The sequence below is a fragment of the Thermobia domestica genome, chromosome 10 (genome assembly GCF_964235325.1).
Source record: "Thermobia domestica chromosome 10, izTheDome1.hap1.1, whole genome shotgun sequence".
Classification (NCBI taxonomy): Eukaryota; Metazoa; Arthropoda; class Insecta; order Zygentoma; family Lepismatidae; genus Thermobia; species Thermobia domestica.
The window spans coordinates 26,997,768-27,010,149 of record NC_137463.1 but is presented as its reverse complement, the minus strand read 5'-3'; the positions used below and the strand labels follow the sequence as shown (position 1 = coordinate 27,010,149).

The 12,382-nt window shown below is 36.3% G+C and overlaps 1 non-coding gene across 1 annotated transcript; it reads left to right on the top strand.

Moving 5' to 3' along the window:
- The first annotated feature begins 294 nt into the window (after positions 1-294).
- TRNAR-UCU (transfer RNA arginine (anticodon UCU)) lies at positions 295-366 on the top strand. Its single transcript has one exon. It is a non-coding gene; the product is annotated as a tRNA-Arg (tRNA).
- Positions 367-12,382: the final 12,016 nt, after the last annotated feature.

Here is a 12,382-nt window from a genome sequence, read left to right as displayed (position 1 = left end):
CCTGCCCCCTCTTCGGGCACCCAAGGTAATAGCAGAACGCTTTATTGAATAAAATCTTTTAAAAAATAAAAATTATGACAGGTCACGGATGGGTCCCTTTATTTTATGAGCTCCTGGTCATTTGCCAGTCCAACTGCCCTGCAGTTTGGCTTCTATCTCATTTAGAGCCTAAAACAATATTAAAAAAAAAAAAAAAAAAAACTAATAATTTCTCTGGTCAATGTAGCAAAGTTGTAAGACGTCCTTCCCGCGGTTGGAGCAGCTACCTTACAATATGAAAACACAGTGTGTACAGCGATGGTGGTGTAATGGTCAGCATAGTTACCTTCTAAGCAGTTGATCCGGGTTCGATTCCTGGCCATCGCAGCCAAAGGGTTTTTTTTTAACATTTTTACTTAGCCTTTACATAGTGAAATAATGAAATGAAATCTTTCAATTTCAGGTTCCACAGTTATGCCGGCTAGGCTAAAGGAGACGATGTTGATGAGGAATAAATGTAATGGTGGAATGAAGAAAGTAGGAGAGAACTCGAGAAAACCTACACACACACGGTGTTTATTCACCACAAAACTCACTTGGTACGAGCTGGGATGGAAACAAGGACTCCACGCACCAGAGCTGTCCACTAAGCCCTCGCAACATAATAATAATGACACAGATAATACCTGTTTTTCTTTTGTTTGTTTGTTTGTTTAGAGTAGAGCAAATAGTTTTAATGCTTGAGTTACGCGTTCTAAGATGCTAGTATATCAACTAGACACAAATTTTGGACATCTTAAAACAGTTAACTGAATTTCTTTTTACAGTTCTTCATTTTAGCTTAATGAATAGTAACTACAATATTTGTATATACGTTCTTAACCTATGTAGGATTAAGTAATGGGTCGTTTACTCTTGGTCGATTTAGTCGCACGACTAAATCGACTCGCTGCATTTGCCACTAAATCGAAGCAACTAGGCCGAATCAGATCGATGGATGTGTTCAATTATTTCAACCACAGAAAATAGAACGTCTTTCAATTCAGTTACCAGCGATTAGTCGCCTTCAATCAACAAGCGATTAAGTTGAAGTCCCGTTTACACGGTCGATTAAGTTGAAAGTGACGTCAATTCAAGTGAATCGAACGCAAATCGACAAAGTGTAAACGCCCCATAAGATATTGCAGGGATAGTTAAACCTCTTTTCCATTTAATTGGTTGCTAAAATTCAACCATTTAACGAATTTCAATTGCCAGTTTTACAAATTAAAATGTAAACGACATCGTTATCAACGCATAAATCGTAATTCAGCTTTCACAGTCACTGAAGTTGCCAAAAGTTTTCTTGCCCTATTTTTACACGTATATTCTAGCGAAAAAATTTTCAAATTTGTTAAATTTATTTTTGCAACATTAGTTGTAAGCAAAAGCACTGGATTACCTGGAAGATGTACTGGAAGCAACAACACTGGAAGATTCATAATAATGAATTCAGAGGTATGTTCTGGAGACTCTAATCTAAAGAGAAATGACTTCCAGATAGATACAATTAGATAATATGGAATCGAACAAGCACTTCCAATCATAGATGGCCATTTTCCATTGGGCTCGCTCGCGCTCGCGCTCACTTCTCTCAACAGAGCTCGCACTCACTCGGGCTCGCGCTCATCTCTCTGGACTGGGCTCGCGCTCACTCGCGCTCGCGCTCACTTCTCCTAACTGGGCTCGCACTCACTCGGGCTCGCGCTCATCTCTCTGGACTGGGCTCGCACTCACTCGGGCTCGCGCTCACTTCTCCTAACTGGGCTCGCGCTCACTTGAGCTCGCGATCACTTCTCCCAACTGGGCTCGCGCTCACTCGCGCTCGCGATCACTTCCCTCAACTGGGCTCGCGCTCACTCGGGCTCGCACTTACTTCTCTCGATTGGGTTCGCGCTCACTGGGGCTCGCGCTCACTAATTTCAAGTGGGCTCGCGCTCACTCGGGCTCGCGCTCAATTATTGAGCCCGAGCCCGGTTGAGCGTGAGTGCCGAGCTCACGAGCGTCGGGCTCGCGAGTTTGGACACCTATGATACAGACACGGACAATGACACGGAGAACCAGTCGTATTAACAAATGCTGAAACAAATCTTCAATTATGCGCTTATTCACCTAAAAATCACCTTCACTAACATGTCTGCTCACTAGGAGCAAATCCCCAGCGTGTACGTTAACATATACTTACGAGAGAATACCTATAACGACGAATGATGTACTCAGATTTTGAGTACAGTTTCAAAAGTTCATTTCCGTAAGCTGTAAAGGCAGTAATTGCTATGCTATCACAAATTGCTATCACAAATTAATTGCAACTTTTGAGTTGCATACACACAAACTACTAGGGAATGAAGAGCATGTACTAACAAAGAGTACACTGGAAAATGAAATAACATGTTATAACAAAAATTAAAATAAGATGATAATCGATACAAATGTAGAGGATGAATATGGCATGTCCGAACTTCGCCAAGTATGGTGGAAGAAGCTATTTGTTTACTTCTTCTTGACCAACCGCTAAGAACATTTATAAATCTATATGTGGCTTTGTTATACGCAATTAGTACATTCAAATTCACGAACGATGACGAACTGAAGGGTACGAAGGTACAGTTGCAAGTAACAACCATAGTCATAATAATATAGTTCAACTAAACAACGTTGAAAATAGTGGACAATCAGGTTTAAGTAGAAATGACCAAAACTGAATAGTTTGCATCGATCATTCCGAAGAAATTTGGAGTTATACTGAGCATAGTTTGGGGGGGAAGCGAGCATCCCCGGTGGATATACTTCAGCTGACTTCTTTGGGGGGGAAGAAAATGTGATTGAGGGGGAAATTCCCCCTCATCTCTCCCGGTAATTTGCACCCTACATATATATATATATATATATATATATATATATATATATATATATATATATATATATAGATAGATAGATACAGGGTGCGAATTGGCGGGGGGATGCCAGGGATTTCCCCCCCTGACAAAAATCTTTCCCACCCTGGAGAAGGAAAATTTTATCCCTGGCAGGGATAACTTTTTCCTCCTCTGGAGTATTTTTAAGTGGACATAAAAATAAGTAGGTCTACTTTGCGTAGCTAACCTAAATATTACTTGAGTGAAAATTTATGAAAGATCTCACATCTCAACTGTTTTGTACTTGTTAGTATATATATATATATATATATATATAATATGGGGGGAGGACTGGGTGCGCATATGGGTGAAATTCATCCCCCCTGGGAAAATTTTTCAATTCGCACACTGTATATATATATATATATATATATATATATATATATATATATATATATATATATATATATATATAGATAGATAGATAGATAGATAGATAGATAGATATATAGATAGATAGATAGATAGATAGATAGATAGATAGATAGATAAATAATTGGCTTGGGGCAATATAGTGCTAAGCCGCATTTGTAAAAACAAAATCTACCCGTTGCTGTTGACAAATTTGCAAAAATTGAGATTAGATGGCAGTAAATATCGTAAATGGTGTTCTTGCCTTCATTAATTTGTATTGTAGTGCAGGGATAAATTTCGTTGCACAATACGTATAAATGTGGCTTAAAGTTATATTACTCCAAGCCCTTCATATATATATATATATATATATATATATATATATATATATATATATATATATATATATATATATATATATATATATATATATATATATATGCAAGTTAGTTGGAAACCTGGGGCCCGTAAAATAGTGTTTCTAAGTCCATTAGGTTATCTTTTCTCTCTCACTTGAAGAAAGAAAACTAATTTTTTAACGGTGACTTCCCTCCGGAGCAGCCTCTACTTTTAATTATGTGTTTGCTGTTTGAAGGCATATTGTCCTGTTACAATACAGTAAATATGAACATTTCTTAATTTAAGTCAAATTTAAGAGTATTAAAACTGAATTTTTGAAATTGTGCGTTGATTATAGCCTGTAATTTGTTAAAACAACACCTATCAAAGAAAATTACAAGTTAATGAAAGGTCAAGCAAGATGTTTGTGAATATGAAACTTACATCATAATATCACTTTGAGTCAAGAAGTTATATATGATAAGCATAATGATAATGATAATGATAAGCATAATGTGGTTCTAGTTTTCGATTCATCTTTACATTTCTTTAAGTATATAAATGCCAGTTTTTAAATCGCATAACATAACGGAAAAAATAGTAGCTACATTATATAAAATGAGGTAATTTTACGAACTGCGTTAAAACAGGAAATACAATTATGTTAAAATATTGAGGTAGTTTGGAATTTCTTGCCTGTCAGATGTCAATTAACAGATTAATAATTTCCTTCTATAACAAGCAAGACTTTATTTTACATGAATTAAAGACCAAAATATAAATTCAGATTATGCTCTTTCGCAGGAGACCAATTCGACAAGCTTGGAGCCTTATATAAATGACAGCGAGTTGGTACAAATGAAAAATACAACTTACGGTATAAATGTTAATTTTCGACCCATGTTGTGTAGATGCTGGTCGATTACTCGACGAGATGCTGGTTGGTTGCTGAGATGATCCTTGGTCCTCTCCCTTACCTTTTTATATTGTATAAATTTCGTCAGTCAGACCCTGAGGTTCTCCATAACAGCCTTGTTTGTTCACTTAATTACATTTTACGCTGCGTGACTGCCGGAGAACCTCATTAGTCCGCGATAAGTGTGACTGCTTATCCAAAATTCTTTTGTAACCTAATTTAAGTACAAATACACACATTTTTTTACATATAATTACTAGAAAACAATGCTAGTTATTTCACTAAACTTTTTTGATATATTCCTTTTTGCAATATGTTGAGCTTTTTTTTTTTCTCAACTCATGTCATAGTTCCATTACAGTCCCCCACTGATGAGGAACTGTTCCTGATCATCACCGTAGTGTGTGTCACTCCTTTTTTTTCCCCTCAATTCATGTCATAGTTTCATTACACAACTGTAGTTGAAAAAAAAAAGAAGTGGCACACACTACGGTGATGTTCAGGAACAGTTCCTCATCAGTGGGGGACTGTATTGAAACTATGACATGAGTTGAAAAAAAAAAGTTAGCTCAACATATTGCAAAAAGGAATATATCAAAAAAGTTTAGTGAAATAACTAGCATTGTTTTCTAGTAATTATATGTAAAAAATGTATGTGTGCTTAAATTAGGTTACAAAAGAATTTTTGAATAAACAGTCACACTTATCGTGGACTAATGAGGTTCTCCGGCAGTCACGTAGCGTAAAAAGTAATTAAGTGAACAAACAAGGCTGTTATGTAGAACCTCAGGGTCTGACTGAGGAAATTTATACAATATAAAAAGGTAAGGGAGAGGACCAAGGATCATCTCAGCAACCAACCAGCATCTCGTCGAGTAATCGACCAGCATCTACACAGCATGGGTCGAAAATTAACATTTATACCGTAAGTTGTATTTTTCATTAGTACCAAAACGCTGTCATTTATATAAGGCTCCAAGCTTGTCGAATTGGTCTCCTGCGAAAGAGCATAAATTGAATTTGTATTTGGTCTTTAATTCATGTAAAATAAAGTCTTGCTTGTTGTAGAAAAAAATATTAATCTGTTAATTGACATCTGACAGGCAAGAGATCCCTAACTACCTTACTATTTAAACAATTATGTCAATTGACGAAGCTATCGTAAAATTTAGGATGTTTTGCGTTTTTTTTTTTTTTTTTTTTTTTTAACAATTAGTATACGATACCTCATTTGTCCGGAAGACGAGAATACATACCACTTAATCACATTAAATCAATATGAATATAAATGCCTGGTAACCCTTAGCTGTTTCGTTAGGTATGTGCTAAACTTCACTGTAATATGATCTGATAAATCCGTATGAAAATATTGTGACAAACAACACCAAAATCGAGTAGTGGCAAACTGAATGCTATCGTTTCAGAGTAGATTTCGAAAATATATATATATATAATAAATAAAAAATAAAATAAAAAGACTTTAAAGGAAGGAAGTGTGGATGTATGTATGTATGTATGTATGTATGTATGTATGTATGTATGTATGTATGTATGTATGTATGTATATACAGGGTATCCAATATACAATGCAACGCGGAGTTTGGGATAGTAGAACTTTTGAACCTGAAGTGATACACGAATAATGGTTATACCAAAATGAAGCCTTGTTCATGTATATACTTTTAAACTAGGAAGCATAGATTGAAGTACACTAGGAACCACACAGTGTTGCTACATGTAACCGAAGGTGTAAATCAATTTTTTTTTTGCAAAATATGTTAATTGAATCATAACTTATACGTATGGATGTTCTGTCGTTAATTTTCAGTTTGTTTAGTTGGAGTAGCTTGGAAAGTATGGAGCAGAAAAAAGATTTTTTCATTTCCACCGATAACTAATCGGATGAGGCCCCTGTAAGGGGTTACTAGGGAAATCGTATTTTTCATAAAATAACACACTGAATTGGCAACTGCTGATGTTTCAATGCATCAAAAGATGTGTTAAGGATCTGTCTACGTTATTCAATTCCTGGAAACAATGAAAAACAAACTTTGAAATTATCATGATAAAACGTTTACTTACATGCACCCGGTAACACTGCTACTATCAGAAATGAGTTACCAGCTCTACAGCGAATGCTGGGAGTGTCCTCTGTTTTGATTCAAACACTGGTTCACACGTTTCACCAGGTTGGCAACAACTTTACGAAGATTAGAAGTGTTAATGTTCTCAATGGCACCCCGAATGTTCGTTTCCAGGTCTTGAATAGTTCGAGATTTGTTCTTATATGTCTCTTGCTTTAAATAGCCCCATAGAAATGAATAGCAGTGTTGCCGGATGCATATAAGTAAAAACAAATTTCATTATAATTTCAAAGTTTGTTTTTCATTGTTTTCAGGAATTGCATAATGTAATTAGATCCTTAACACACCTTTTGGTGCACTGAAACATCAGTAAAGTTGCCAATTCAGAGTGTTAATTTATGAAAACTACGATTTCCCTAGTTACCCCTTACAGAGGCCTCATCCGATTAGTTATCGGTGGAAATGAAAAATTCTTTTTTCTGCTCCATACTTTCCAAGCTACTCCAACTAAACAAACTGAAAATTAACGAAGAACATCCAAACATATAAGTTATGTGTCAATTTACATGTTTTGCAAAAAAAAAAAAAAAAAAAAAAAAAAAAAAAAACACCTTTGGTTACATCTGGCAACACTGTGTGGTTTCTAGTGTACTTCAATCGTTGCTTCCTAGTTTAAAAATATATGCATGAACAAAGCTTCACTTTGGTATAACCATTATTCGTGTATTACTTCAGGTTCAAAAGTTCTATCCCAAACTCCGGGTTGCATTGTATATTGGACACTCTGTATATTTCTCCTTCTGGTCTATTTAAGTGTCCCTTGCTTTCAAATTTTCTAAAATATAAATATAATATTGCTTCAGTTTTTTAAAAATAAATATTAAAATTACATAGTGCAATAATTAAATTTCGCGTAAAATGCATTTAAAGATCTCAAGAAGAATTCAGTAAAATTAACTTGCTAAAACTGTCGGTTTTTTTTTTTTTTTTTTTAAGAATAAATAAAATGTTTCGTAATATAAATTAATAAGCTAAGAAAAAATTATGTTATATGTATTTAACACTATTAAGAGCTACTCTTGTTTGTTGAGATTTAAAGAACCTACAATTAAAATAATACATTTTTCGCTCGACTTTTCTATGAACGTAAGCTTCACATTAGTTGCTATATATAAATTTCTTACCTTGTAGGGTCAAGAAGTTTCCTTACTCTATGATCTATTAGAAAAAGAAAATGGCCATGGAATTTGCAAAACAAAAACAAATGCCAGCCTCAAACACCACTGATAATAAGTATGAAAAAATGGGATTTCCATTCCCAAAGATGTTTCGACAATGAGATCACAGGTCAGATGTCAAACATTCCTCGAGTGGATAAATATAATACACTTCAGATAGTACAGAATGCACTTTTCCTTCATTTTCGTTTGCATAGTGGTTAAAATCTTGCAGGTCGTTATAATCTGGACTTGGAATACATTTCTTATATTTTATTCCTGAAGCAAACACCTGTTTAATGTCGGTCTGCAACATAAGCTCAGCTATACACTACCGTATGTTTACGCGCGTAAACTAACGATGTGAGTTTATGCGCGTCATGCAGTTTATACATTGTGCATGAATTTACGCATATAAGCTGAGGAAAGCAGTTGCAGAATGGATCGATCGAAAGCAAAGTTTTAAGGGCGGGTACTACCAATGTTATATTGCCGAGAAAAAGAATAAAGAAAAGACGCTAAAGAAATAGGTATGTTTGGACAAGGAATAGGATTTTAATATTAGACAAGGAAGGATAATCCAACTTTCACTGATTATATCAAATTTTTATTTAGATTGTGATGGCTCAGTAGTAGAAGGTTCATCTCTGGTGCGTGAGGTATCTGGTTCGATCGCAGCTCGTATCAAATGGGCAGGGGTGTAGCCAGCAGGTTTGTGTAGGGAGGTCCGTCGTTTTTGAGGGGGGGGCAGCTACAATGTACAAAGCCAAAAAATGTGTTGCTGCTAGTGTTTTTGAGGCCTGAAAGAAAGGAAAATTTTGGTTTCCTTCTGGAAAACTAAAAACACTATTTTAGCTTCTTCTTCTTCTTCTTCTTCTTATTATTATTATTATTATTATTATTATTATTATTATTATTATTATTATTATTATTATTATTATTATTATTATTATTATTATTATTATTATTATCCATAAATTATATTCAAGATAGTTTTTATTATGCTAAATCAAGAACTACTGTCCGGGACCAAACGCTATACTTTTGTGCATAACTATAAAGGTAACCAAGAAAGTTCTGTCCCTTTTCGTGGATGTCTGTGTTCAATTGGACCTCACACCGTGAGTTAAATGCGAGTGGAGATAAGGCGAAGGTCAATTGTTGGTGTGTATATCCGACCATACTACCTGGTTGTGGCAATTCAGATACACCGTAAAGACAGAGGGAACGGTTTGGGTACAAAACCTCGCGGCCAGAACCTCGCGGACCAAAACCTCGCCTCCCAAAACCTCGCGGCCCAAAATCTCGCCGGGCCGGAACCTCGCCTGGCCAAGACCTCGCCGCCCAAAACCTCGCGGGACAAAATCTCGCCGGGCCGAAACCTCGCCTGGCCAAAACCTCGCCGCCCAAAACCTCGCCGCCCAAAACCTCGTGGGGCCAAAACCTCGCCTTGCCATAACCTCGTGTCCCAAAATATCGCCATACCCAAAATCTCGCCTAACCAAAACCTGGTTGTAATGATCGCGCGACACAGAATCTCGCCTGGTCTAAATTAAGCGAGACGTAGTGTCGCGTGGGAAGAAATGTTGTCAGGATAAAACCTCTTCACGACGGTTTCTTGAATGTAGAATGTTCTATCGCCAGATTTACAAAATTTATTAGGTTTTGAAACTTGACCTTTTGTATAAATCTTCTTGCTCCACAAGGGCACTAGCTCCAGATAAGACAATATTTTGCGAAATGCATGCCCTAAGGAGGAATGGAATGGAATGCCTTGAATGAATTTTGCCGTTCTCCAGATCTAAAAAAAAACTACTAAGCATAGAACCTTTACGTTTTGGTACAAATCTTCTCCTTGTACCATAAGAAGGTATGTTGCAAAATACTCCTCGTAAGGGAGTGTTGAAGTTTGGATAATTCTTGAACGTTGGCTTGATCTCAGGACCCACGAGGTTTTGGCGGCGAGGTTTTGTCCATGCGATGTTTTGGGTGGCCCCGTGTCATTTTCCTGTTTCACTTTTTATTGTGTTTATTTGTCTCCAACCGTTTTCTGTTGGACTTCGCTTATCAAAATATTTCTAAAACTGGTTTACTGGTCCCAAAATCTAAAATTCAGAGTGGGGGTGGGGCGACTGCCCTCCTGCCCCACTGGCACCTCTGTCTAGCGGCTGCAATATGAAGCTATTCCACGCCCTTTCATATGGTTTTAGTTACATTTACTTCGGACTCTTGACTGCGAAGACATTAGGTTTTTAAATAAAATTAATTTGCTGAGCAAAATTGAACTTTATTGAAAATGAACTTGGATTCATTGTCCTCTGATCGTCCTAAATATTACTTTACTTCAATAAATTATTGACTTAAAAAACAACCAATTACATAGGCTTGCAGAAAATATTCTAGAGTTAGCACAACATGAAGTGTCCTTCAAACATTACTTTTGAAGCAATGGTTTTAAATGCAGGTACTATCAATGTTGTGTTGTTGAGAAAAAGAATAAAGAAATAGACATATTTGGACAAAGAAGTGGCTAATATTTAACAAGGCAAGAAAGAATAATCCATCTCTCACTGATTATATCAAAACTTTATTTAGATCGCGGCGAGTCAGTAGTAGAGGGATCATCTCTTGCGAGTGGAGTCTCTGGTTCGATCCCAGCTTGTGCAAAATGGGTTTTGTGGTTGACAAACACCGCGTGCGTGAGTTTTCTCGGATTGTCCCGTTTCCTCCTATTATTTTTACATTCCTCCTCTTTAGTGATGAGCGCAAGAGTCTTTGTCTTGCAGTTTTTACAAGAGTCTTCACCAAGACCAAAACCAGGAATCCCGATGCAAGACCAAGACCAAGACCAAGATTAAGTGTGCCAGTGCAAGACCAAGACCACCTGGGTCTTGGTCTTAGTCTTGCATTTGCTCATCACTACTCCTCTTCGTTCATGTCATCGTCGCCCTCTTCTGTACCCTACACAGTAGCCTATAAACGTGGAACGTAAAATTCGAAGATTTAATTTTCTTTTATTTAGAACATACAATGTAACAAGACTAATTAACATATGCAATTTTTATACTTGCGAAAGTCTTCTATTCTGTACTTTCCTCCTGGAGATGTATTTTGGCGAATAATCTTCGCAAGAAATACTCAAAGTTTACATAGAAAAAATAAAACTGGGAGTAGGTGGCTTCAGCCTTTAATCAGGGGGTTACTTTCCACCGGTCCAAAATATAGCTTAGAGAGGAAATTATTACTACTGGCACCTCCTACTTTCTAATTTTAGGTAAATATCCTATAAAGGTAGATGCTGGAATTAATTTCTTGTCGGAAAATAAATTGCGAACAATGGCGGATCCGCTTCATTCTTTTCACTCAGTAAGGCTTAGCTTTTTCTTTCTTTCTTTTCTTTTTTTCTTTCTTTCTTTGTTTGTTTGTTTTTAATCGCTGGACGTTTTGGGGGGCTTGAAGCTTACACACATAGGACTTACTAACATTATTTTTTTTAAAAAAGAAATCCTGAAATTTGGCTAGGCTTCAGCCTGAAATCCCCAAACCCCGTAAACCTTCCAATGATTACGGTTGGATGATATTCTTGGGCACAAAGAGCTACCAAGGGAAATCAGTTCACGGGGATTTTTTTTTTTTCGTTCCTGAGTTGACATTTTTGTTGGATATATGCTAAAAAATCAGAACGTGGTTCCTGTGCCGGTCCAGAAAATACACAATTTTCTTTACAAATATCGATAAATCATACTAAGTACTGATACCAGTACCATGATTCTAATATCAATATTTGTAGATTTCATGCAGTTTTGTGTAGGAAGTGAAATGTATAAATACTGAAGGGAAAACATTGCACAGAAACATTATGTTCCTATGTTCAACATATTTTTTGTATGTGGTGCAAAGTATCCTGACCTATGATGTTACTTTGCACCAAAGTTTATATTATAGTAATCACGGTCATCGTGAATGTTTACAAATGCACTTGCACGAATGTTTTCCTTATATATCTAGCTATTATATGTTTAAAATATAATGTTCTAAATCATTACGTTTATAAGTTACATGCGATTTTCTTTAAAATTCATTGCTGCAAAGTAACCCCGTCTTACGGTACTGGATGATCTTTGTCTTAAACAATATCACCTACTCACGAAGCTGTATACATTTCTTGGAAAAGCAATCAGAACGAACATAATGTTTCTGTGCATTCACTTTACGGTACCCAAAGAAAACCTTTTATCTGTATAACGCCTACAGGTAATCTATTATTGAAATCTAGGCCCTGATCTAGGACGGGCTCCTGGGAGGGAGGGGCAGTGAAAGATTTCTGCGATGGTCTGCCAGTGGGGAGCGGCGAATGACCCTTCGTCCCGTGCTGCAGAGATTTCTTTGAATTTAGTGCAGGTGTCTTCTGTGGTGCGTATTGTATTCAAATTTTAAAAAGTGGATCAAAGAATTTTCCACATAAGAAATATATACCATATAGGCCTATTACAAAGAGTATTATTGCTGGAATTTTAAACGAAATTTACTAAACTA